Below are 24759 nucleotides of genomic sequence, written 5' to 3'. Positions count from 1 at the left end.
AAAATTCAAGCCATGAGTTGCAGTATTGAAGGATTCTACAGGAAAATATTGAATAACACAGGAAGCACCAAAAGTAGATGGAAGGAATACACGAAGTCACCGTACCAAAAAGAATTGGTCGATGTTCAACTCTTTCAGGAGGTAGTATATAATCAAGAAGCAATGCTACTGAAAAAAGAAGTCCAAGCTGTACTGAAGGCATTGGCGAAAAGCAAGGCTCTAAGAATTGGAAGAATACCAATTGAGATGTTTCAACAAATGAATGCAGCGCTGGAGGTGCCCGCTTATCTTTGTCAAGAAATTTGGAAGCCGTGTACTTGGCCCAGCCACTGGACAAGATCCATATTTGTGCCCATTCCAAATGAAGGTGATCCAACAGAATACAGAAATTATCGAACAACATCATCAATATCACACACAGGTAAAATTTTGCTGAAGGTGGTTGTAGCAATACATCAATGGGGAACTGCCAGAAGTCCAAGCCAGATTCAGAAGAGGACATGGAACAAGGTGCATCATTGCTGATGTAAGATGGCCCTTGGCTAAAAGCAGGGAATACCAGAAAGATGTTTACCTGTTTTTATTGACTCTGCAAAGACATTCAACTGTGTAGATCATAACAAATTATGGGTAACATTTTGAAGAATGGGAATTCCAGAACACTTAATTTTGCTCATGAGAAACCTGTACATAGACCAAGAGGCAGTCATTTGAACAGAACAAGGGGATACTGAGTGGTTTAAAGTTAAGAAAGGTGTGCATCAGGGTTGTATCTTTTCACCATACTTTTTCAATCTGTATTCTGAACAAATAATCCAACTACATGAAGAAGGATGGGGCATCAGGATTGGAAGAAGACTCATTAAGAACCTGAGATATGCAGATGTCACAACCTTGCTTGCCGACTTAAAAAACATACTGATGAAGATCAAAGATGATAACCTTCAGTGTGGATTGCAACTCAACGTAAAGAAACCAAGAAATTTCCAACATGGCATTATACACAGAAGCACCATGCTATCCCTCTGCAGCAAAGACCCAAAAAACAAAACAAATATATACATTAATTCTGGAACCTTAAGCATCAACTGAAGGAATAAAGAAATCGATCAAGCATCAAATGGAATAAGAAACTGATAGAGAACAGAGAAAACAGAGAGCTATGGAGTGGAGGTCCCCTACCAGCTAATGTGGCATGGATTCGCCATCTTGGACTACAGCCACCAAGGAATAGAGACAGGGAGTATGAGAAGGCAGCTTCATGGAGCTCCCAACAGGAGACAGAGCACCTGCTAACCGGGCATATGTGTGGTCTTAAGCTAGTTTCTTTGAAGAAGCAAAACCAGTAAAGCGTATGTACATGTACATACGTGTATATATATGTGTGTGTGTGTGTTTGTGTATCCATCACATGATTGTAGCGGCTGGAACAACCCACGTCCATGGATCAGGATAGAGGTTTCTCCTGATTCATGTAGCCCCAGGGGCTGGCGAACGCAAGATGGGCAAGTCAAAGAGGAGCGCTCTTGCTCACAGGCTGTGAAGGCTGATGAATCCCGAGATTGGCAGGTAGGTTGTTAGCTCAAGTCCCAAGAACCAGAGGTCAGATGAACTCGAGGTACCTGCAGGGTACAGAATCAGCCAAAAGCCTTGGCGAGGCAAGCAGGGAGGAAGTAGGCAGCAGAGGGAGGAGAGATGAAGGCTGAGGGGCGGTGAACTGCCCCATGCCCTGCCTCTGCTATTGCCACTCAGCAGATTCCATCTTGGGGGTGATTACATATCAGATTTCAACAGGAAGTGATCACAATACTATAGAACTGCCAAAACATTGATAATCATGGCCCAGCCCAAGCTGACATGCAATCTTAACCATCACAGTCCACACCTTGTCAGCTTGGCACCTGTATACATCTCCCCAAACCATACAAAACCTCTGAAGAAAGACAATTAGAAAGTCACACTTGGAGCTAACATGATACAACTAACACACATCCAGCCGAAAACACTCTAGCCCTATTGACATCTTACATTTCATAAGTGTAGAAAACAAAAATATTTGATGCACACATACAAAACAGAAATACTCGTAACAATTACAGTCCTCGTTTCTGCAAGTGGTCACGTGGCCGCAACTGGTATTTAAAACTACCTTCTACCACCACCCATTCCATATTCCCTTTGTCCTCAGCAAGCACCTCAGCAGGTCATGGTTCTTTGCCTGGCGGGATGACCCAAACCTTCATTCCTGAAGGGCCTGGGCCATTAGTAGTCATGTCGGAATTGGGTTGCTGTAGTTTTCCGTCGACTTTAATCACAAGGTATAGTAGTACTAGGGGACACCTTAAGAGATCGCCTGCATTCCAAACATACTCTTTTTTACTTCCATTACGTAATATCAATCTGATTTCCTCTTGGTAATAAGGATCAATCACACCAGCCAGTATGGTAACTCCCTTCTTTGCTTGTTGATCCAGAGACAAGGAACCCAAAGTGACCAGGTGGCATTCGTAGCTGCCAGTTCAATGGAATCAGTGATGCATCTCCAGGTGGTAGCATTCTTCCCTTTGAGACTAAGACCTCTAGACATGCAAAGCATAAGGTTGCAGGGACAGGAAGAAGAATCTTATGAGTGGATGACTAGGGGTAATAGTGCATGGTGCCATTTCCATTTCTACCCCTTGATTCCTGGACCCATGAATCCTGATTATGGGAGAAACAGTACCATATACTAGGCGCTGGTTTAGGGCATATAGAGCCTCTGGAGAACACAGCCCCAAACCTGCAAGGTATTCCCACCTACCTAGCACTGTAATTGTGACTTCAGGGGGCCATTCCATCATTCTGTCAAACCAGCTGCTTCAAAATGATGGGGAACATGGTAAGATTAGTGAATTCCATGAGCATGGGCCCACTGCTGCACTTCATTTGCTGTGAAGTGAGTTCCTTGATCAGAGGCAATGCTGTGTGAGATACCATGAAGGTGGATAAGACATTCTGTAAGTTCACAGATAGTAGTTTTGGCAGAAGCTTTGCATACTGGGAAGGGAAATCCTTATCCAGAGTAAGTGTGTATTCCACTAAGAACAAAACGCTGCCTTTTCCATGATGGAAGTGGCCCAGTATAATCAACTTGCCACCAGGTTGTTGACTGATCACGTCAAGGGATGGTGCCATATTGGAGAGTCAGTATTGGTCTCTGTTGCTGGCAGATTGGATGCTCAGCAGTGGCTGTAGCCAAGTCAGCCTTGGTGAGTGGAAGTCCATGTTGTTGTGTCCATGCATAACCTTCATCCCTGCCACCAGGGCCACTTTGTTCATGAGTTCATTGAACAATGACGGGAGTAGCTGGGGAAAGAGGATGACTGGTTTCCATAGAACACATCACCCTATCCACTTAATTATTAAACTAAGCCTCTGCCGAGGTCACCCTTTGGTGAGCATTCACATGGGACACATATCTTCACTTCTTTGGCCCATTCAGAGAGGACTATCCACATACCTCTTCCCCATAACTTCTTGTCTCCAATTTTTCAATCATATTCCTTCCAAGTCCCTGAGCATCAAGCCAAACCTTTGGACACAGCCCATGTATCAGTATACAAGCTCACCTCTGGCCATTTCTCCTTCCAAGCAAAGTGAACAACCAGGTGCACTGCTCAAAGTTCTGCCTGTTGGGAGGAGTTCCCGTCAGTACTGTCCTTCAGGGAGGTCCCAGAAAGGGCTGAAGTGCTGCTACTGTTCACTTTTGAGTGGTGCCTGCATATTGCAGAGAATCATCTGTAAACCAGGTACAAGTTTCTCTTTTTCAGTCAACTGATCTGAAGGAACTCCCCATGAGGCCATAGGTGCAGACTGGGAGATGGACGGTAATATGATAGGAATAGAGACCGTGGGCATTTGGGCTGTTTCCTCATGCAACTTACTCAGGCTTTCAAGTCCTGCTCGGGCCCGATCTTGTATATACTGCTTCCATTTAATGATGGAGTTCTGCTGTGCACATCCAACTTTATGTCTCTGTGGGTCATACAACACCCAGTTTAAAATGGGCAGCTCAGCCCACATGGTGACTTGGTGTCCCATGGTTAAGTGTTCAGTCTCTACTAAGGCCCAGTAAGAAGGCAAAAGCTGTTTCTCAAAAGGAGAGTAGTTAAATGCAGAGGATGGCAGGGCTTCGCTCCAAAATCTTAAGGGTCTGTGCAGTGGTTCACCAGTAGGGGCCTGCCAAAGTCTCCAGACAGAATCTTCATCTGCCACGGACACTTCAAGCACCATTGGATCAGCCGGATCATATGGCCCAAGTGGCAGAGTGGCTTACACAGCAGCCTGAACCTGTTGCAGAACCTTCTCTTGTTCTGGGCCCCACTCAAAACTAGCAACTTTTCAAGTCAGTTGATAAATAGGCTGGAGTAGCACACCGAAATGAGAAGCATTGCCTCCAAATTCCAAAGAGGCTCAGTAGGCATTGTGCCTCTGTTTTAGTTGTGGGAGCAGCCAGATGCAATAACTTATCCTTCAATTGAGAAGGAATATCTCGACATGCCCCAGACCATTGGACCCCTAAAAATCTGACTGAGGTGGTAGGTGCCTGAATTTTTGTGGGATTAATTTACCACTCTCTGGCAGGCAAATGTTTTACCAATAAGTCCAGAGTCATTGATACTTCTTCCTTACTAGATCCAGTCAGCATAATGCCATCAATGTAGTGGACCAGTGTGACATCTTATGGGAGGGAAAGGCAATCATGGACCCTGTTGACTAAATTATGACATAGGGCTGGAGAGCTCATGGAGCACTGAGGTAGGCCAGTGAAGGTGTATTGCTGACCTTGCCAGCTGAAGCCAAACTTCTTCTTATGGTCCTTGGAAACAGCTATGGAGAAAAAGGCATTAGCCAGTTCAATAGCTGCACACCAGGTACCAGGACATGTATTAATTTGCTCAAGCAATGAAACTACATCTGGAAGAGCATCTGCAGTTGGAGTCACAACCTGGTTAAATTTTTGATAACCTACTGTCATCCTCCAAGATCCATCTGTTTTTTGCACAGGCCAAATAGGCGAGTTGAATGGGGGATGTGGTGGGAATCACCACCCCTGCATCCTTCAAGTCCTTGATGGTGGCAGTAATGTCTGCAATTCCTCCAGGAATGCAGTATAGCTTTTGGTTTACTGTTTTCCTAGGTAGGGGCAGTTCTAATGGCTTCCACTTGGCTTTTCCTACCAAAATAGCTCTTTCTTCATTTGTGAGGGATTCAGCGTGGGGTTTCTGCCGGTTGTTGAGTGTTATCTATTGCAATAATGCATTCTGGAACTGGGAAAATCACTGTGGGGGGATTCAGGGACCCAATGGACCTACTGTAAAACAAACATGAGCCAAGACTCCATTAATAACCTGACCTCTGTATATCCCCACTGTGACTGGTGGGCTACAGTGCCATTTTGTGTCTCCTGGAATTAGTGTCAGTTCAGAGCTACTGTCCGGTAATCCCCCAAAAGTCTGATTATTCTCTTTTCTTCAATGAAAAGTCACTCTCATAAAAGGTTGTAGACACCTTTGGGGAAGGCTAGGAGAGAATTGAGCATAGAAATTTTTAGCAGTGTATTGGAGTCCTTCCTCATGGGGACCTGGCCTCCCCTTCATTGAAGGTGTTGTGGGTCTTTAAATTTGCTCAAGTATGGTTGTTGAGTGTGGGCAATTCGAGTTAGACTGCTGTTCACCTGAACTAGAATTCTTCTGTTCGTACAGATCAAGTAAATATTTAGTAGATTTCCTATCTAATTCACTCCCAGGGACACCATGACTAAGTAGTCATAAGTCCATATGAGTCACACTCTTCTGATTACTGCTTTGATTCTGCCATCCATTACTGTAACCACGTCCACTTGTCTTTGCTGATTGAGTGTTGCCACTTGGCCCCTGCTATCACAGGGTCCAGTCAACCCTATTGTATTTAGGTGTCTTGATTCAGTTAGGGCAGTTCCCACTGTCAAATCTGATTTACATAAAATAGCAGTCACAGCAGTCTTCAAGGATGCTGAATTTCCCTTCAGAAATTTGTTCCTCACAATTGTGGTAAAAGGTGTGTTCTCTGGGCATTCCATGTGTGGGTCTGTGGGTTTAACCTGAGAAATGCATTTTAGCATGGCAGTATCTCTAAGCCTTTGAGTACCTTCTTCTACAGTATACCAAAGCAGGTCTGGTACTTCAACTTGATTTAGTGTAGGCCACTGCATAACCCATGCTTCAGCAACCTAACCAAATGAAATGTTAGATCTTTTCCTAACTTCTCGAGGTGAAACACTGAATGAAGAATCTGTGCTTAGTGGACCCATATCAATAAACTCAGACCGATCCATCTTTACGTTCCTTGGAGCATTATCCTGTACCCTTAATAATCATTCCCATACCTATTCCCCAGGTTCCTGTTTGTACATATTAGAAAACTCAAGCACTTCTCTTCTCTTGGAGTGTAGCATACCTCCTCCTGGGTCACACTTTGTACTTCACCTTTTGTGGTTCGCTGGGACTTAAGTCTAGTTATAGGTCTAGAAGCCAGAATCTGTAGTGTGGAATTGTTTTGAGAACGTTCAGCATTGTCTTGTAAAGCATCTGCCTCCGATGATGCCCCAGGGAATGGCTCAGGCAAGGGCTCTTTAGAGGCAGCTGGGCAAGGGCTAATTTCATTAAATGGAAGTGGAGGTGCTGATGCTTTTATTTGGCAGGGTGGTGTAGCAGACAAACGTCAAGTAATCTCTTCAGATGAAAGTGGTTCTATTGGCAACCCGACCAACAGGAGTGATTAAATGGAATTTAGGGGCTCAGTGTCTCCAGCTTTCCAATTACGTTCCCTTATGTCCCGATCCCAAGTTTCAGGATCTTATTTCTTCCCAATCGGTCCCCTCATTTTTACTTCAGACACCTCTTGAGGTTGGAAATTGAAGTAGGATTGTAATTCAGCCACTCTTACAATAAGACTCGGGTTTGGTTTTTGGCAATATCAGTGTTATTGCTACAAGAAATAAGGCTTGCTTTCTTTTTCAAAGCACAAGTGTTTCCACTTTGAGATTGTTTATGCTGCGCTTGAGCTTTGACACTGAAGCCCTGAGCGCATCTCTTTCACCAGTTTGTCTAGTGAAAGTAGGACCAACCAACCAGCTTCTGTATACTTCTCATTATGAGAAAATTGTTGAAAGGTATCATGTATGTGATCACCCAGAGCCTCGCCTTTCACCAATACCTAATCTATTGGTGGTGGTAATTTGCATATTTGAATTGCCTCATGGCATGGATTAGCAGTGCCTTCTTTACTACTGAGAACAGAGTCATCAACATCTTTGAAACTAACCATAGTTGAAAATTAATTTAGAAAACTCATCCATACAGTTTTGTTTGTCTAGAACCACTCTTGGTAGCAATTGTCTTAGGCTGGGTTCTCTAGAGAAGCAAAACTAGTCAAGGGTATGTATATGTGTAGAAAGAGAGATTTACATCAAGGAAGCAGCTCATGAGATTGTAGATTTGCAAGTCCCTGAATCAGGACAGAGGCTTCTTGTGATTGATGTAGCCGTAGGGGCTGGCAAAGCCCAGATTGGCAGGCTAGAGAGCAGGGCTCTTAAACTCCCAGTCTGTGAAGGTTGATGAATCCTGGGATCAGCAGATAAGTCCCAAGAACTGGAGGTCGGATGAACAAGAGACAGCTGCAGGATCCAGAGCAAGCCAAGAGCCTGGGCAAGATGAGCAGGAAGGAAGTACATGGCAGAGGGTGAAGAGAGAAAGGCTGAGTGGGGAGTGAGCCACCACAGGCCCTACCTGCACTGATAACCGCTCAGAAGGTTTCATTATGGGGGTTCCATATCTGAAATCCGCATATCAGATTTCAACAGGGAAGTGATCACGACATCGTACAAGAGCCAAGACACAGAGAATCGTGGCCCAGCCAAGTTGACACACACAGTCTTAACCATCACACATGCCTTGTGATTAATGTCAGTGGAAAACTACAGCAATTCAGTTACGACATGAGTACTAATGGCCCAGACCCTTTAGGAATGACGGTTTGGGTCACCCGACCAGGAAAGAGCCACGATGAGCTGAGGTGCTTGCTTAGAGCAAAGGGAACATGGAATAGGTGGTGGAAGAAGGTAGTTCTAAATACCAGTTTTGGCCATGTGACCAATTGCAGAAATGAGGAGTGTCACTGTTACGAGTGTTTCAGCTTTTATGTGTGCATCAAATATTTTTATTTTCTCAACTTATAAAATATTAGATATAAACAGGGCTAGTGCATTTTTGTTTGTATGTGTGTTCATTGTATCATGTTAGCACAAGAATGCCTTTATAATTGTCTTTATTCAGAAATTATGTATAGTTTAAGGAGATGTGTAGAGGTGAAAAGTTGGAAAGGGGTGAACTGTGATAGTTAAGAGTATGTGTTAACTTGGTGTGCCATGATTCTCAGAGTTTTGGCAGTCATGTTATGTTGTGGTCACTTCCCTGTTGAGATTTGATATGTGATTACCCCCATAGTGCAATACACTGTGAGTAGCCAGTTGATTGAAGGGGAGTTTCCTTGGGCCTGTGTCCTGCATCTAGTTTGTGCAGACATTCTGTCAGGGCTCGGGGGGTTTTTGTCATTCTGGAATCTGCAGCTGACTTCTGTTCGTCTCACCTCCAGTTTTTGGGACGTGAGCTAACAGTTTACCTGTGGTCTTGTCTGCCACTCTTTGGATTTGTTGATCTTCACAGCCTGTGAGCAAAAGCCCTGCTCTCCAGCCTCCCTATCTTGGGTACACCAGCACCTGAGGGTACATGAATCAGGAGAGGCCTCTATCCTGACCCACAGACTTGGGGTGTTGTGGCCTCTAAAACCGTGTGAGCCATTTTCTTGATATAAATCTCTCTCTCTGTATTTTTTTTTTCTGTATAGGTATTTATACACTTTACTGGTTTTGGTTCTTTAGAGAACGCTGCCTAAGTCAGAGCATTCACATGAGATACAAATATGTTTGCTTCTTTGGCTTGTTCATAGAGGTCTGTCACATGCCACTTCTTCATACTTCCTTGGCTCCAAATTCCAATCATGTTCCTTCCAAGTCCCTGGCTATCCAGTCAAACTATTGGCCACAACCCATGAATCAGTGTACCACTGCATATCTGGCCATTTATCCTTCCAAGTAAAGTGAAAACTCACGTTCACTGATTGAAGTTCTGCCCATTGAGAGGCTATTCCCTCAGCACTGTCCCTCAGGGAGGTCCCGGAAACGGGCTATAGTGCTTTGCTGCCACTGTCCATGTTCAGATGGTGCCTGCATATCATGCAGAGAAACACCTGTAAACCAGATATCAGTTTCTCTTCCTCAGTCAACTGATCATGAGGTCATAGATGAAGACTAGGAAAGGGCAAGTAATGTAATAGGGGTGGAGGCCATGGGCATTTGGGCCATTTCCTCGTGCGACTTACTTGAGCCTTCAGGTCCTGCTCAGGCCTGATATCGTGTGTACCACTTCCATTTAATGATGGAGTGCTGCTGTGCACATCTGGCTTTATGGCTCCATAAGTCAGACAACACCCAGTTCATGATGGGCAGCTCTGGATGCATTGTGACTTGGTGTCCTACGGTTAAGTGTTCAGTCTCTACTAAGGCCCTGTAACAAGCCAAAAGCTGTTTCTCAAAAGGAGAGAGTAGTTAAATGCAGAGGATGGCAGGGCTGTGCTCCCAAATCCTAAGGATCTACACTGTGATTCACCAATAGGGGCCTGCCAGAGACTCTAAACAGGACTCCAAAGACCATCTCTGTCTGCCACTGTCGCTTCCCAAACCACTGGCTCTGCCAGATCATATGGCCCAAGTGGCAGAGCAGCTTGGACGTCAGACTGAACCTGTTGCAGAGCTTTCTCTTGTTGTGAGCCCTACTCAAAAGGTGTAGCTTTCAAACCACGTGATCAATAGGCTGGAGCAGCACACCCAAATGAGGGATATGATGCCTCCGAAACCCAAAGAGGCCCAACAAATGTTGTGCCTCCTCTTTAGCTGTAGGAAGGGCCAGATACATCAACTTATCCTTCACTTTACAAGGAATATTTCAACTTCCCCCACACCACTGGAAGCCTAGAAATTTCACTGAGATGTAGGCACATGGATTTTTGTCAGAATAATTTTCCACCCTCTAGCATGCAAAGGAAACTCTGGTGGCATACAGTGGTTAAGTGCTTTAGCTGGTAACCAAGAGGTCTGTAGTTCGAATCCTCCAGGTGCTCCTTTGAAACTCTATCGGGCAGATCTAATCAGTCCTATAGGGTCACTATGAAGCGGAAAGGACTCGATGGCAGTGTGTTTGGTTTTTGGGTTAGCATGCAAGCATCTGACCAATAAGTCTAGAGTATTGATCCTTCTTTCTTACTAGGTTCAGTCAGCATAACGCCATCAATGTAATGGACCAATGTGACGCCTTCTGGAAAGGAAAAGCAATCAAGCTCCCTGAGGACTGAATTATGACATACACCTTGAGAATTGATATACCCCCGAGATAAATTAGTGCAGGAGTATTGCTGGCCTGACCAAGTGACGGCAAACTGCTTCTGGTGGTCCTTTAAAACAGGGATAGAGAAAAAGGCATCAGTGAGACTAATGGCTGCATACCCCAGAAGATATATTAATTTTCAGGCCACATCCCCAAGGAAGCTTCTCTTCCAGCTGATTGGCTGATCACATCAGATCACAAAATGGAAGATGATTAGATAATTTCGGCCAAATCCCTGAGAATCATGGCCTACCTAAGTTAACACGTAACATGAGCCATCACAGTGGTGACGAAAGTGTTCTGACATAGATACTGGTGATGGTTGAATAGGATTGTGAAAGTAGGTAAATCTACTATATGACACACTTTAAAGCTATTAAAACAAAACTTTATTTAATAAGAAATCTACCAGTTAATACAGTATAAGCTATAAAGTATAAATTGAGCTGGAAAAAAAACAAAAGCGAAAAAACACCCACTGAGGTGAGAAGAAGAAAATGTCTCATTCTGAGGGTGATGTTCCCAGGCTGTGAATGAGGAGCTGCTGTGGAGGAGGCATGGCAAGTGGCTCTGCCTCTGGTGCCTGAGGCAGAGCTAGCGGTGGAAGATTTATTAGCCTGTGGGGCTCCAGTGTTGGAGTAGGAGCAGGATCGATATCAGCTGTTTGTCGGGAGCCAGTTGGAGGTGGCCCAGGATGGAGATCCGCCCCTCCAGCTGACTCTTTGTCTAGCGCCATCGCCGGACGTGGTGATGAAATAACTGGTGGTCTAAGGACTTCCGGTGTTGGTGCAGGAGCAGGTGGTTGAGGAACCATTTCTGTAGGTGGCCCAGGATGGGAATCGAGCCCTCCAGCAGGCTCTTCCCCTGGTGCCCGGGCCAGAGATGGAGATGGACGGCTGTGGACTATATTGAGCCCTGGTGTTGGTAGAGGTACAGGAGCAGGGTTGACATCAGCCGGTGGCCCAGGAGCCAGCTCTGAATGTAGCCCAGAATAAGAATCTCATTTTCCAGCTTTCTCCCCATTTGCTGCCAGTGCTGGAGCTGGTGATGCTGCTCTGTGGAGTCCCAGTGTTAGTCCAGGCGCATGATGGACCTCACCAGGCGGTCCAGGAGCTGGTTATGGTCTTGGCCCAGGGAGAGAATCTGATCTTTCAGGAGGCTGTCTGTCAGGTGGCAGTGCTCGACTTGGTGATGGAGGACCTGTTGTTGTACCCAGGTCCAATGTTCCTGCAAGAGCGGGATCTGACTCAGGAAGCGGTCCTTGAGTGTGTTCTGGAAGTTGCCCAGGGTAAAAATCCAGCTCTTCTGCGGGCTCTCCATCTGGTGATGGGATAGGCGGTGCTGTATTGAGCGTCGGTGTCTGTACAGGATCAGAATCGACATCACCAGGTGGTCCAGGGCCCGGCTCAGGCGGTGGCCCTGGTTAAGAACGTGAACCTCCAGCGGGCTATCCATCCGCTGCCAGAGCTGAAGCTCGTGACAGAATAGCTGTTGCTCTGTCGACGTCCTGTGTTGGAGCAGGATCTGGATCAACGTCAGCTGGTGTTCCAGGATCCGGTTCTGGAGGTGGCTCACGATGGGAATCCACCTCTCCATCGGACTCTCCATCTGATGCTGCTGATGGACCTGGGGGAAGACCTGGGCTACGTCAAGCTCCAGTGTTGAAACAGGAGCAGAAGCAGGATTGACATCAGCCAGTGGTCCGGGAACTGGTTCTGGAGGTGGCCCAGGATACGAATCTGAGCCTCCATCTGGGTCTTCATCAGGTTCCACTGTAGGAGCTGGTGATGGAAGCAGTGGTGCTCTGTGGAGCTCTGGTTTTGGTGCAGGAGCAGGATCAACCTCACCAGCTGGTACAGGGGCCGGTTCAGGAGGTGGCCCAGGATAAGAATCCCACCCTTCCGGCAGCTCTGGGTCTGGTGGCAGCGATGGAGTTGGCGATGGAATACCTGGTGCTCTCTGCAGCTCTGGTGTTGGAGCAGCAGAAGGAGCAGGACTGACATCAGCTTGTGGTCCGGGAGCCATATCTGGAGGTGGCCCAGGAGAGGGGTCCGCCCCTCCTGCCAGCTCTCCATCTGGTGCCAGTGCTGCAGCCGATGACATAGTAGGCGGTGCACTATGGCACTTTGGTGCTGCTACAGGAACCGAATGTACCGCAGGAGATTGGCCAGGAGCCGGTTCCTGGGGCAAAGATAGCTCTCGAGCTCCTTTTACCATTGGCGCTGGCCCCGGCTCTGGAGCTGCAAGAGGAGAAAGGTTCACCAACATGACTGCTTCTCCTCATGCCTTGCCAATGATGGAAAACACCCACTGCCACAAAGAGAAGCCCATTCCCAAGATTTTCCACCCTAGAAAGTCTTCCCAGACTGTGGTCCACCAGAGGAGGGTCTGAAGTTACTCTGAGCTCTGGCTCAACCCCAACCCCTGGGGTTCTTCCGTCGTGTCCCTCCCAAGCTCACATGCAGTCATGCCCAGTCTTTCTCACCCTCTGGCTCTGCCTCAGTGACCTCCATTTGATCCAGCTGTGCCAGGAGAAGTTGGGCACAGCGCTCCAGATGTGAGCCTGGCATGTTCACCTGCACATACTCCAGCACGAGCTTTAGGCAGGGGAAGTCTGGGGGCTGATTGAAATCCTCCGAGTATTCCTTCAGCCATGTGCCCAGGATAAAAGAGATGGCGCTAGGGATGGGTGGTGAAGAGCAGGGTCAGAGGCCTGTCTTTTCCCACCACACTGCCCTCCCGGGGTACCCTTGCAATGGGCCAGTCCCTCTGCCTGCCCCTGCCCTTCCAAAGGTCAGGACCACCCTGCATCACACCCTCTGGTTATCCTGGCAGTGGCAGGCCTTGTTACTGACGGGGCTAGCACAAAGTCCTGTCCCAGGGAGCTCCCCATCCATGGTCTGACCAACTCTCCCTCCTTGTGGAGCCTGAATTACATCCCTTTCTGTCCCCTGGCCCTCTCCCCACTGGACAGTAACCCGCTAAGGGCACAGAAATATGTGTCTGCATGTTTATCTCACAGCCCGGCACACAGTAGTGCTTCAGGATTATCTGATGCTGGGTGACACACAGGGTCCGTCCCCTGACCCAGATGTCCAAGCCATAATGCCCCTCCTCTGGAGCGTGTGCACCAGCATGCTGCCTGGTTGTCTGCACATGTGTGAGGGTCTCTTCTCCCATGGACACTGTTCTCCCCTGGAACAGGGGCCCCACATGCGGCTGAGCACCCATGACTGGGGACGGGGATTTGGGAGCAATTTTCTCCACTCCCCAACCCCCCCTCACTTCCTGTTTTGGGCCCCAAATACAGAAGGGGGCAACCTGTGATGTGAAGCAATTTTGGGAGGATGAATTGTCTCAGGAGCCTCTCTGAGCCCCCAGCCTCCCCTCTGCTCCCCAGGACACCCAGGTTCCACTCCCATCTCTCTGTGATTGCATACATCCTGCAGGGGGCACCCCTAAACTCATCCCTCTAGTGGAATCTAGATGAATGGGGCCCAGGGTCTGCCAACCCCAATCCAGATACAGGTCTCCTGTAGCCTCCGCCCTTTTGTAAAGATAAGAGCCCCTCCTTCTCCACACAAAGTCCACTCACCCTTTCAGCTGCTCCTGGGGTTCACCGTACTCAGCAGAATAGGGGTGGTTACATCCATACCTAGAGGTGGTGTGAGGATGTCACATCTAATGCACTGTGGACACTACTTGCTTAAGATGTCTAGTGTTCCTGTCTGACTCTTGGACTGGAATGGAGGCCCAGGAGGGCAGGGCTTTCTATCTGCTTTGTTCACTGAACAATGCTAAATACCCAGAACATTGTCTGCAACAGTAGGGGTTTCACTGATCATTGGTGAATGAGTGAACCCACCCAGCACCTTCCCAGGTATCTGAGAGTCCTGTAGCCTCTCTTCCAGCCTCCAGGGATCTCTTTTCTGGCTATACCAAGGACAACCCAAAACCAAAAACCAAATCCAGTGCCGTTGATACCAAGGACAAGGACACACTAAATGGAATTTCAACATCCCCTTTAGAAATGGGAGGTAGGTTTGCTGAAGGGCACGTAGTCAGTGAGGAGTGAGGCAGACAGCTTCTTTGTGATGGAGAACATGTGAAGATCCCAGCCCCTCCAGCACCCTTTACCATAGAGCTGGGCTCCAGGTACACACTCTCCGTGGCTTATCCCATGTGGTCCTGACAGTAATTCTAGCTGATTGGACCTTTATCAGCCCACTTCTCAGGCGAGAAAACTGAGGCTCTGAGTGGTGAAGTGGCATTCTCCAGACTCACAGCTGGTAGGGAGTAGAGTCCCCATTGGGCTGTGGAGGGCAGTGCAGTCACCTTTGGAGCAGCTGGTCTAGGACCTGCTGGGTGGTGGCGTAGGTTCTATAGGTTCGCAGAAAGATGTCGATGTAGGAGAAGTCACCCTTTAGGAAAGCGGGCACCAGGAGCTCCACCAGCTTCTCCAGTGAGCCTGCCTTGAAGGTTTTCATCACCCAGGCCTCATCCAGGTCCTCGTTTGAACCACAGACACACTGAGGTGGGTCAGAGGAGGGACATATTGTCAGAGGCAACCCCATAAACCACCAGGAGGGTTGGGGGCCCAGAGCTTAGACCAGGCACTCCCTCTCCCTCAGTGACCTGTGGCAGGAGGTGGGACATGAGTGCCTTCAGCAGCAAACAGGACTCAGATTTCCAAGCAGAATTGGAGGTGGGGGCTGATTAGAAACATTAGGAACCTGAAGGGATTTCGTTGACTAAGTAACCATTGTTATCTCCCTGAAGGAAGAGCAGTATCCCAGTGAGTCTTCACAAAACACCCCATTGAGAAAACAGAGGCTTGGTGATATCCAGTGTCTTCTCGAGGTCACCTGGTCAGAGCCCAGAACTGTCTGACGTTAGTGTTCCATGATGTTCCCTCTGTGCTACGTGAAGCCTGCTCTGCTCCTGACTCAGAGGGGAAGGTCTGCTCCAAGCTGACTCCCTCCCAGCTGGAGACAGTGCACACAGCAGACACACCAATGAGATAGGCAAGACATGGATTTTTCTTTCTGTGCATTAAAGGGGGTTTTAAGAACATGAAGCTATGGAGCACCCAGACGCATACAAGGTTGAGAACCTAGAGACCCTAGGGTGGGAGAAAGACCTCCGTAAAACTGAGGATCTGAACAGATGGCCCAGGGAGTGCAAATGTGAATGATCGGTAAAAGACTGAGAGGCGGTTCAGCTTCTTAGGGCCAACAGGTGCCTCGGAGCCACCCTGCAGTTCTGTTGGCCACCCTGACAGCAGACTGGCAAAACAGAAAAGAACCATAATACCTGGAACATGCTCAATGCAGAGACGTGGCCAGCATCACAAACTGCTGGGCCACGGGACTGCGACCGCTGTTTTGGGAAGGAGTCTGGCTCTAGTGATCCTAACTTGAAATGTGTGCATCCTCCCCGCCAAGCATGCCACTCCTGGGAGTCTGTCCTGGGTGGGTGAGTGTGTGAGGACACACGTAAGCGTTCCTGCAGCCCTGCAGAAGGCATCAGTCCAGGGCCAGCAGCAGAGAGAGGCTCAGTCACTGTGGGGACAGGCCTCCCTTCTGGAACATTCTGCAGCGAGTCAGGCTACAGCCCCTGACCTGAAGGGGTCACGTGATGTGTTCCCTGAGATTACAGGTTGTAGGAAAAGATGTGTCATAGCCTAAGCCCCTCGTTTTAGGATAAAAGAAGCCTGCCAAGTGTGATGATGTGTGAAGGTGGGAGAAGTTGTGCGAGGAGAGCCCAGCCGACTGCTGCCTGAGACCCTGGGGTTGAAAGTTCAACACTAAAACAGCAGCAACAGGCAAAATATGCATGGGCTTATGTGAAGTGAAGACAGTATAAAAACTTCATCTCTGATATTCCTACAACTATGGGAAGAGTGACTTTGTGGCTGGCCAGGGCAGGGAGGACAGTGGAGGGCGGGGGGGAAGATCATTTTCTTGCGAGAGGACTGGGGACCCTTGAGAGGGAAAGCCCTGGGAGTGACCTGAGGTCCACAGGGTGGTGTCTTGGTCACCTTGGGTCCCTGGGTAGGGACGTCACTCCCCTCCCCCTGCACTCACCCAGAACCTGCGGCAGCCCTTCATCGCCCGTTTCTTGGGGTAAACCGAGGAGATGATGCCATTCTCCTTTTCCTTGGGGATCTCCTCCGGGGATTTCTGCAGAGACAGTGCCAGCAGCGGCCAGGGAGGCGTCAAGAGCCCCTCTGAGCCGTCTCCTTCTCTTTCTGCCCCTCAAGCCCTTGTGCCTGTGAGGAGCTCCCAGTTCTCCCATGCTGGATGGGTCTGCCTGGGGTCTGTACCATCCAGCCGTGACCATGTCCACGGATAGAGGAATCAACCTCTAATTACTGCAGCAGGATCTGGCAGAAGCTGGGCTGGCACAGGGTCAGCAGTGGCCCAGGCAATGCCAGTAGGTAGGGCTGCACTTTGACTGCCACACTCAGGGTGAGCTGGATCTCAGAGAAGGTCCAGGTGAGAGTGCTGACTGAGCCTGTGACCCCAACAGTCCCTCCCTACGGCCTCGTCTGAACTGAAACCCCCGGGTAGACTTACATCCCACTGTTCTGTGCGATCAGGGGGGTCAGGGCAGGGAAGTGAAAGAGGCCTCCCCATTTGCCACCCCAGCCCCCAGCCTCCCCAAGGCGCCCAACCTAATGGACTAGGCCCAGCCACGGTCAGACTCAGCCCCATGAACCCAGTGTGGTGAGAGACCGTGGGGATGGAGCTTGGGGTTGCCCTCAATGTGTGCTAGTCCTGAAGCAGCAGCCCAATTTTCATCATCCTCATTATTACTCCTCCCCTCCCAGATCTCCCCCGGTCACATGGCTCCTCCTTCCCTGCCCCCCACCACCTCTCTCCCAAATGGACCCTGCCTCATCCAACAACTTTCTGCCTCATCAGTTCTGTCCACATTTCCTCCCAGCCCCTATTACCAGGGACCCCATGAGGACAAGGGCTGGCATGGCCTGGGGGGTGGTATGACCTTGGGGAGGGGTGTGGGGCTTCCCAGGTGGGGTCACAGTGGTGGCCTGGCCTGGATTGGCAACCCTGGGCCACCCTGTGTTACCTTCGGATTCTTTTTGGTAAATGGCCTGAGCTGTCGTGGGTGGGGGATGAGACCATGTCTCAGCCTTCGTGGAAGTGTCGAACTCCTGGGTCTCTCAAGATTTGATACAAGGGAAGATGGGAGACAAGAAGAAAACATGTTTCTAGTTTGAGTGTCTCCACTCAAGTGAGCTGGGTAGGGGGCTGTGTTTTGAATGTGGGTCCCTGGTTACCAGGGTTCCAAGTTCTATGTACTCTGTCGTCAAGGAAGTGAGGTCATGTCCTGGATCTCCTGACTTAGGCCTGATGGCAGATAAAACCTCCCCAAAGTCTCCTCTGGGCTGCTGAGTGCTCACCTTTCCCCATGCCATCTCCATAACTGTACACAGTGACACCAACACAGCCCTCCCCACCCCCACCCCCAGAACCTGAGGAAGGCCTGGGTGTAGCCAGGGCCCCAGGTTTGAGCTGACAGAGCTGGGTTCAGACAAAGGTCATCCCTGTCAACCAGTTTGTGACTGTGAACAATTGTTTGTGTTTCTCAGAGCCTCCTCAGTCCCCTTACCCACACAATAGGAATCATTCTGGCATCTTCTTCCCAGGGACCTCGTCAGGTATATGTGAGATAACACCTGTAGAACCTGTGGGCTGACTAATCAGGGGTGGATTATCTAATAGGCAAGGTAAGCACAGGGTTTACCTGCTTGTCAGATTATGTGTAATGGACAGTTTCACCTTTTCACATTTTTTCAGCACATCTAATACTCTGCTTCTGGGTATGGCTGGCATCTGTTTCTCCCAACCCCACAGCACCTTCCTACAGAATCAAAGCCTGTTTTCAAATTTACAATCCCTGACGGGGGCAGATGACCCTGTAAGCAAGGTAAACACAGGTCTCCTTGTGCTTACTTACTAACCTGTAGTGAAGAATTTCACATGGGTTTTGCCACATCAAAGATGTGGTGTTCACTGTGCTTACCTTGCCTATTGGATAACCTGCCCCTGTAGCTAATGCACAAACTCAGAGATGGAAGAATTTCAAGCAGGTGTGGGAAGCAGCATGGAGTACATCTCCAGACAGGGCTGGGTTCTGGTGGTGTGAGCTTGGGAAAGTCACTTCCCCTCTTGGCCTCATTTCCCAGTCTGCACCAGGAGGGATTTGGAATTAAATGAACATCAGATGTTGTCACCCTCTGCATAAAACCCTCCGATAACTTCCATTATATTTAGAATCTGACCCGGTGCCTCATCTCAGACTAGCGGATACACAGCCTGCACCATGGCTCCCAGCAATCCTACCTCCTGGTCTCCACATCCTGTGTTACCCCCTCCCCTCAGTGTGGATTGGACTCAGGGACTCACTTCTCAAGAGTGGTGTTGTTGTTAGGTGCCATTGAGTCGATTTCAATTCATAATGACCGCATTTGGGGCAATGTTTCTTGGCTCTCTTTTATCCTCTCTCTCTGTTTCTCTCTCAGTCATCTCTGTCTGTCATTTATTTTTCTCTCTCCCTCCAGGCAGCAGCTGTGATGTATGACCTGCCCATGGAGAGACTCATGTGACAAAGACCTGAGGGAGGGTCCTGATCAACAGACAGACAGGAGTGAGGCCCCCCAGTCCAAAAGCTCATGGAGTCCTGCTGATAACACGGAAGTGAGTAGGGAGCAGGTCGTCCGCAGTCAAGACTCAGTTGAGACCACAACCACAGGCTCCTGAGAACTTGGAGAAGTCACCCGGTAAGCCATGCCTGCGTTCCTGGCCCACAGAGACTGTGTGCTGTTGTGTGTTGTGAGTCATTAGTTTTGGGGGTTCTGTTATCACAGAGCAAGAAGGAACTTCACCAGCCTACCAGGTCATGGGTCCTGGACCTGTTCTCCTTCTCCCTGCCTCCCCTCCTCCTCAGCTCCCTCTAGCTCTACTGGCTGCATTTCAACCACTTCTCTGGACAAACTCATGTCTGTGTCCCAGTCTCTGCAACAGCTCTGTCTTCTCCCTGGCACGCTGTCCCCAGACTCGTGCAGGGCTGGTGCCTCCTGTCATTCTGGTCAGACATAAATGTCACCTTAGTGAGGCCTCCTGGACCACAGCCCAGTCTTGTCTCACAGCACCCTGCTTTATTATCTCTATAAAATATGCTTTTTTCTTTGCATGTGTTTGTTTTCATGCTTTTATCCATCTCCATGTCTCCCCTACAGATTGTGAGTTCCAGTGGACAGGGACCACATGGGTCATTTTCAGAACCAGCTCCTGGATGACCTGCTGATGTTGATCCTGCTCCTGCACTAACACTGGAGCTCCACAGTGCACCAACTATACCGTCACCAGCTCCATCACCAGCGTCAGATGGCAGTCAGCTGGAGGCGTAGAGTTCAATCGTAGCCACCTCCTGAATGGCTCGCAGATCACCTGCTGATGTCGATCCGGCTCCTGCTCAACATCAGAGCTTTATAGAATACCAGGTCCTCCATCTCCAGCTCTGCCTCGGTCACCAGAGGTTGAGCCATTTGCTGCAAGTCCTCCACGGCCACCCCTCATTCACAGCTAGGGGACGTCAGCTCCAGAAACACACCCTTTCTTCAACTTACCTGAGCGGGAATTTCTTTGGTTTTGTGGTAATATTTTCCCAGATCCCTTTATACTTCATAGTTTATGCTATTTAAACTGGTTGATTTCTCATAAAATTTGTTTTAATAATTTTTAAGTGTGTAGTATACTGGCTTTATATACTTTTACAGTGTTATTCAACCATCATCAGTACCTACTTCAGAACATTTTCAACACCACTGTGATAGTTAATGTTATGTGTCAGTTTAGTTAGGCCATGATTCTCAGGGGTTTCGCAGAAATTATGTAATCAGCCTCCATTTTGTGATCCGATGTGAGCAGCCAATCCGTTGGAAGAGGAGTTTCCTTGGAGGAGTGAACTGCAAATTAACACATCTCCTGGTACCTGGTATGCAGCCGTTGATGTGGCCAATGCCTTTTTCTTCATCCTTCTTCTGAAGGACAGGCCCTTTTGGCGAATCACTGCACAGATCTGCAGGATTTTGGAGCAAAGCCGTACCATTCTCTGCAGGTAACTACTTTCCTTTTTTAATAATTTTTATTGTGCTTTAAGTGAAAGTTTACAAATCAAGTCAGTCTTTCACACACAAGCTTACTCCATGCTCCATACTCCCACTAACTCTCCCCCAATGAGTCAGCCCGCTCCCTTCTTCCAGTCTCTCCTTTCGTGACAATTTTGCCAGTTTCTAACCCTCTCTACCCTCCCATCTCCCCTCCAGACAGGAGACGCTAACACAGTCTCAAGTGTCCACTTGATACAAGTAGCTCACTCTTCATCAGCATCTTTCTCCATCCCATTGTTCAGTCCCTTCCATGTCTGATGAGTTGTCTTCGGGAATGGTTCCTGCCCTGGGCCAACAGAAGATTTGGGGACCATGACTGCCGGGATTCTTCTAGTCTCAGTCAGAACATTAAGTCTGGTCTTTTTATGAGAATTTGGGGTCTGCATCCCACTGTCCTCCTGCTCCCTCAGGGGTTCTCTGTTGTGCTCCCTGTCAGTGCAGTCATGGGTTGTGGCCGGACACCAACTAGTTCTTCTGGTCTCAGGATGATGTAAGTCTCTGGTTCATGTGGCCCTTTCTGTCTCTTGGGCTCATAGTTATCATGTGACCTTGGTGTTCTTCATTCTCCTTTCATCGAGATGGGTTGAGACTGACTGATGCACCTTAGATGGCCACTTGTTAGCATTTACGAACCGATATGCCACGCTTTAAAATGGGATGCAGAATGTTTTCATAATAGAATTTTTTTGCCAGTTGACTTAGAAGTCTCTTTAAGCCATAGGCCCCAAACCCCGACCCTTGCTCCGTTGACCTTCGAAGCATTCAGTTTATCCTGGAAACTTGTTTGCTTTTGGTCCAGTCCAGTTGAGCTGACCTTCCCTGTGTTGAGTATTGTCCTTCCCTTCACCTAAAGCAGTTCTTATCTACTAACTAATCAGCAAATAACCCTCTCCCACCCTCCCTCCCTCCCCCTCTCGTAACCACAATTGTATATGTTCTTCTCAGTTTGTACTATTTCTCAAGATCTTATAATAGTGGTCTTATACAATATTTGTCCTTTTGCATCTGACTAAATTCACTCAGTATAATGCCTTCCAGGTTCCTCCATGTTATGAAATGTTTCACAGATTAGTCACTGTTCTTTATCGATGCGTAGTATTCCATTTTGTGAATATACCCTAATTTATTTACCCATTCATCCGTTGATGGACACCTTGGTTGCTTCCAGCTTTTGGCTGTTGTAAACAGTGCTGGAATAAACATGGGTGTGCATATATCTGTTCGTGTAAAGGCTCTTATTTCTCTAGGTTATTTTCTGAGGAGTGGGATTTCTGGGTTTATGGTAGTTCTATTTCTAACTTTTGAAGAAAACACCAGATAGATTTCCAAAGTGATTGTACCATTTGACATTCCCACCAGTAGTGTATAAGAGTTCCAATCTCTCCGCAGCCTCTCCAACATTTATTATTTTGTGTTTTTTGGATGAATGCCAGCCTTGCTGGAGTGACATGGAACCTCATCGTAGTTTTAATTTGCATTTCTCTAATGGCTAATGATCGAGAGCATTTTTCTCATGTATCTGTTAGCTGCCTGAATATCTTCTTTAGTGAAGTGTGTGTTCATATCCTTTGCCCACTTTTTGATTGGGTTGTTTGTCTTTTTTTGGTTGAGTTTTAACAGAATCATATAGATTTTAGAGATCAGGTGCTGGTCGGAGATGTCACAGCTGAAAATTTTTTCCCAATCCGTAGGTGGTCTTTTTACTCTTTTGGTGAAGTCTTTAGATGAGCATAGGTGTTTGATTTTTAGGAGCTCCCAGTTATCTGGTTTCTCTTTGTCATTTTTAGTAATGTTTTGTATTCCATTTATGCCTTGTATTAGGGCTCCTAAGGTTGTCCCTATTTTTTCTTCCATGATCTTTATCGTTTTAGTCTTTATGTTAAGTCTTTGATCCACTTGGAGTCAGTTTTTGTGCATGGTGTGAGGTATGGGTCCTGTTTCATTTTTTTGCAAATGGATATCCAGTTATGCCAGCAGCATTTGTTAAAAAGACTCTCTTTTCCCCAATTAACTGACACTGGGCCTTTGTCAAATATCAGCTGCTCATATGTGGATGGATTTAAATCTGGGTTCTCCATTCTGTTCTATTGGTCTATGTGCCTGGTCTTGTACCAGTACCAGGCTGTTTTGACTACTGTGACTGTGTAATACATTCTGAAATCAGGTAGAGTGAGGCCTCCCAGTTTCTTCTTCTTTTTTAGTAATGCTTTACTTATCTGGGGCTTCTTTCCCTTCCAAATGAAGCTGGTGATTTGTTTCTCCATCACATTAAAAAATGTCATTGGAATTTGGATCGGAAGTGCATTGTATGTATAGATGGCTTTTGGTAGAATAGGCATTTTTACTATGTTAAGTCTTCCTATCCAGGAGCAAGGTATGTTTTTCCACTTATGTACGTCCCGTTTAGTTTCTTGCACTAGTATTTGTCGTTTTCTTTGTATAGGTCTTTTACATCTTTGGTAAGATTTATTCCTAAGTCTTTTATCTTCTTGGGGGCTACTGCGAATGGTATTGATTTGGTGATTCCCTCTTCGTTGTTCTTTTTGTTGATGTAGAGGAATCCAAGTGAGTTTTGTATGATTATCTTATAACCTGAGACTCTGCTAAACTCTTCTATTAGTTCCAGTAGTTTTCTGGAGGATTCCTTAGGGTTTTCTGTGTATAAGATCATGTCATCTGCAAATAGAGATAATTTTACTTCTTTCTTGCCAATCCGGATGCCCTATATTTCTTTGTCTGGCCTAATTGCTCTGGCTAGGACCTCTAGCACAATGTTGAATAAGAGCGGTGATAAAGGGCATCCTTGTCTGGTTCCCGTTCTCAAGGGAAATGCTTTCAGGCTCTCCATTTAGAGTGATATTGGCTGTTGGCTTTGTATTGATGCCCTTTATTATGTTGAGGAATTTTCCTTCAATTCCTATTTTGCTGAGAGTTTTTATCATGAATGGGTGTTGGACTTTGTCAAATGCCTTTTCTGCATGAATTGATAAGATCATGTGGTTTTTGTCTTTTGTTTTATTTATATGGTGGATTACATTAATGCTTTTCCTAATATTAAACCAACCTTGCATAAAAAAAAAAAAACAAACCTTGCATACCTGGTATAAATCCCACTTGGCCATCGTGGATTATTTTGTTGATATGTTGTTGAATTCTCTTGGCTAGATTTTTGTTGAGGATTTTTTGCATCTATGTTCATGGGACATAGGTCTGTAATTTTCTTTTTTTGTGGTGTCTTTTTTTTACCTGGTTTTGGTATCTGGGATATGGTGGCTTCACAGAATGAGTTAGGTAATATTCCGTCATTTTCTATGTTTTGAAATACCTTTAGTAGTAGTGGTGTTAGCTATTCTCAGAATGTTTGGTAGAACTCTGCAGTGAAGCCGTCTGGGCCAGGGCTTTTTTTGGGGGGAGTTTTTTGATTACCTTTTCAATCTCTTTTTTTGTTATGGGTCTATTTAGTTGTTCTACTTCTGATTGTGTTAGTTTAGGTAGGTAGTGTTTTTCTAGGAATTCATCCATTTCTTCTACTTTTGCAAATTCGTTAGAGTACAATTTTTGTAATAATCTGACATGATTCTTTTAATTTCAGTTGGGTCTGTTGTGACATGGCCCATCTCATTTCTTATTCGGGTTATGTGTTTCCTTTTCTGTATTTCTTTAGTCAGTCTGCCAAATGGTTTATCAATTTTGTTAATTTTTTCAAAGAACAAGCTTTTGACTTTGTTAATCCTTTCAATTGTTTTTCTGTTCTCTATTTATTTCAGTTAGGTCAGCTCTAATTTTTATTATTTGTTTTCTTCTGGTGCCTGATGGATTCTTTTGTTGTTCGCTTTCTATTTGTTCAAGTTGTAGGGAGAGTTCTCTGATTTTGGCTCTTTTTTCTTTATGTATGTGTGCATTTATCGATATAAACTGACCTCTGAGCACTGCTTTTGCTGTGTCCTAGAGGTTTTGATAGGAAGTGTTTTCATTCTCATTGCATTCTATGAATTTCTTTATTCCCTCCTTAATGTCTTCTATAAGCCAGTTTTTTTGGAG

The 24759-nt window shown here is 47.0% G+C and overlaps 1 long non-coding RNA gene across 2 annotated transcripts in view; it reads left to right on the top strand.

The window, feature by feature from the left end:
• LOC104847334 (uncharacterized) overlaps positions 1–24759 on the top strand; it is a 763513-nt gene that overhangs the window by 555269 nt on the left and 183485 nt on the right. For both annotated transcript variants that reach the window (XR_010319537.1, XR_010319536.1), the window contains exons 5-6: positions 19108–19326; positions 19786–20666. This is a non-coding gene — a long non-coding RNA (uncharacterized LOC104847334). The remainder of the gene's footprint in view (positions 1–19107; positions 19327–19785; positions 20667–24759) is intronic.

This window comes from Loxodonta africana, chromosome 27, assembly GCF_030014295.1.
Source record: "Loxodonta africana isolate mLoxAfr1 chromosome 27, mLoxAfr1.hap2, whole genome shotgun sequence".
Taxonomy (NCBI): Eukaryota; Metazoa; Chordata; class Mammalia; order Proboscidea; family Elephantidae; genus Loxodonta; species Loxodonta africana.
Note: the sequence above shows the minus strand (reverse complement) of the source record. Positions and strands in the feature narration are given on the sequence as shown.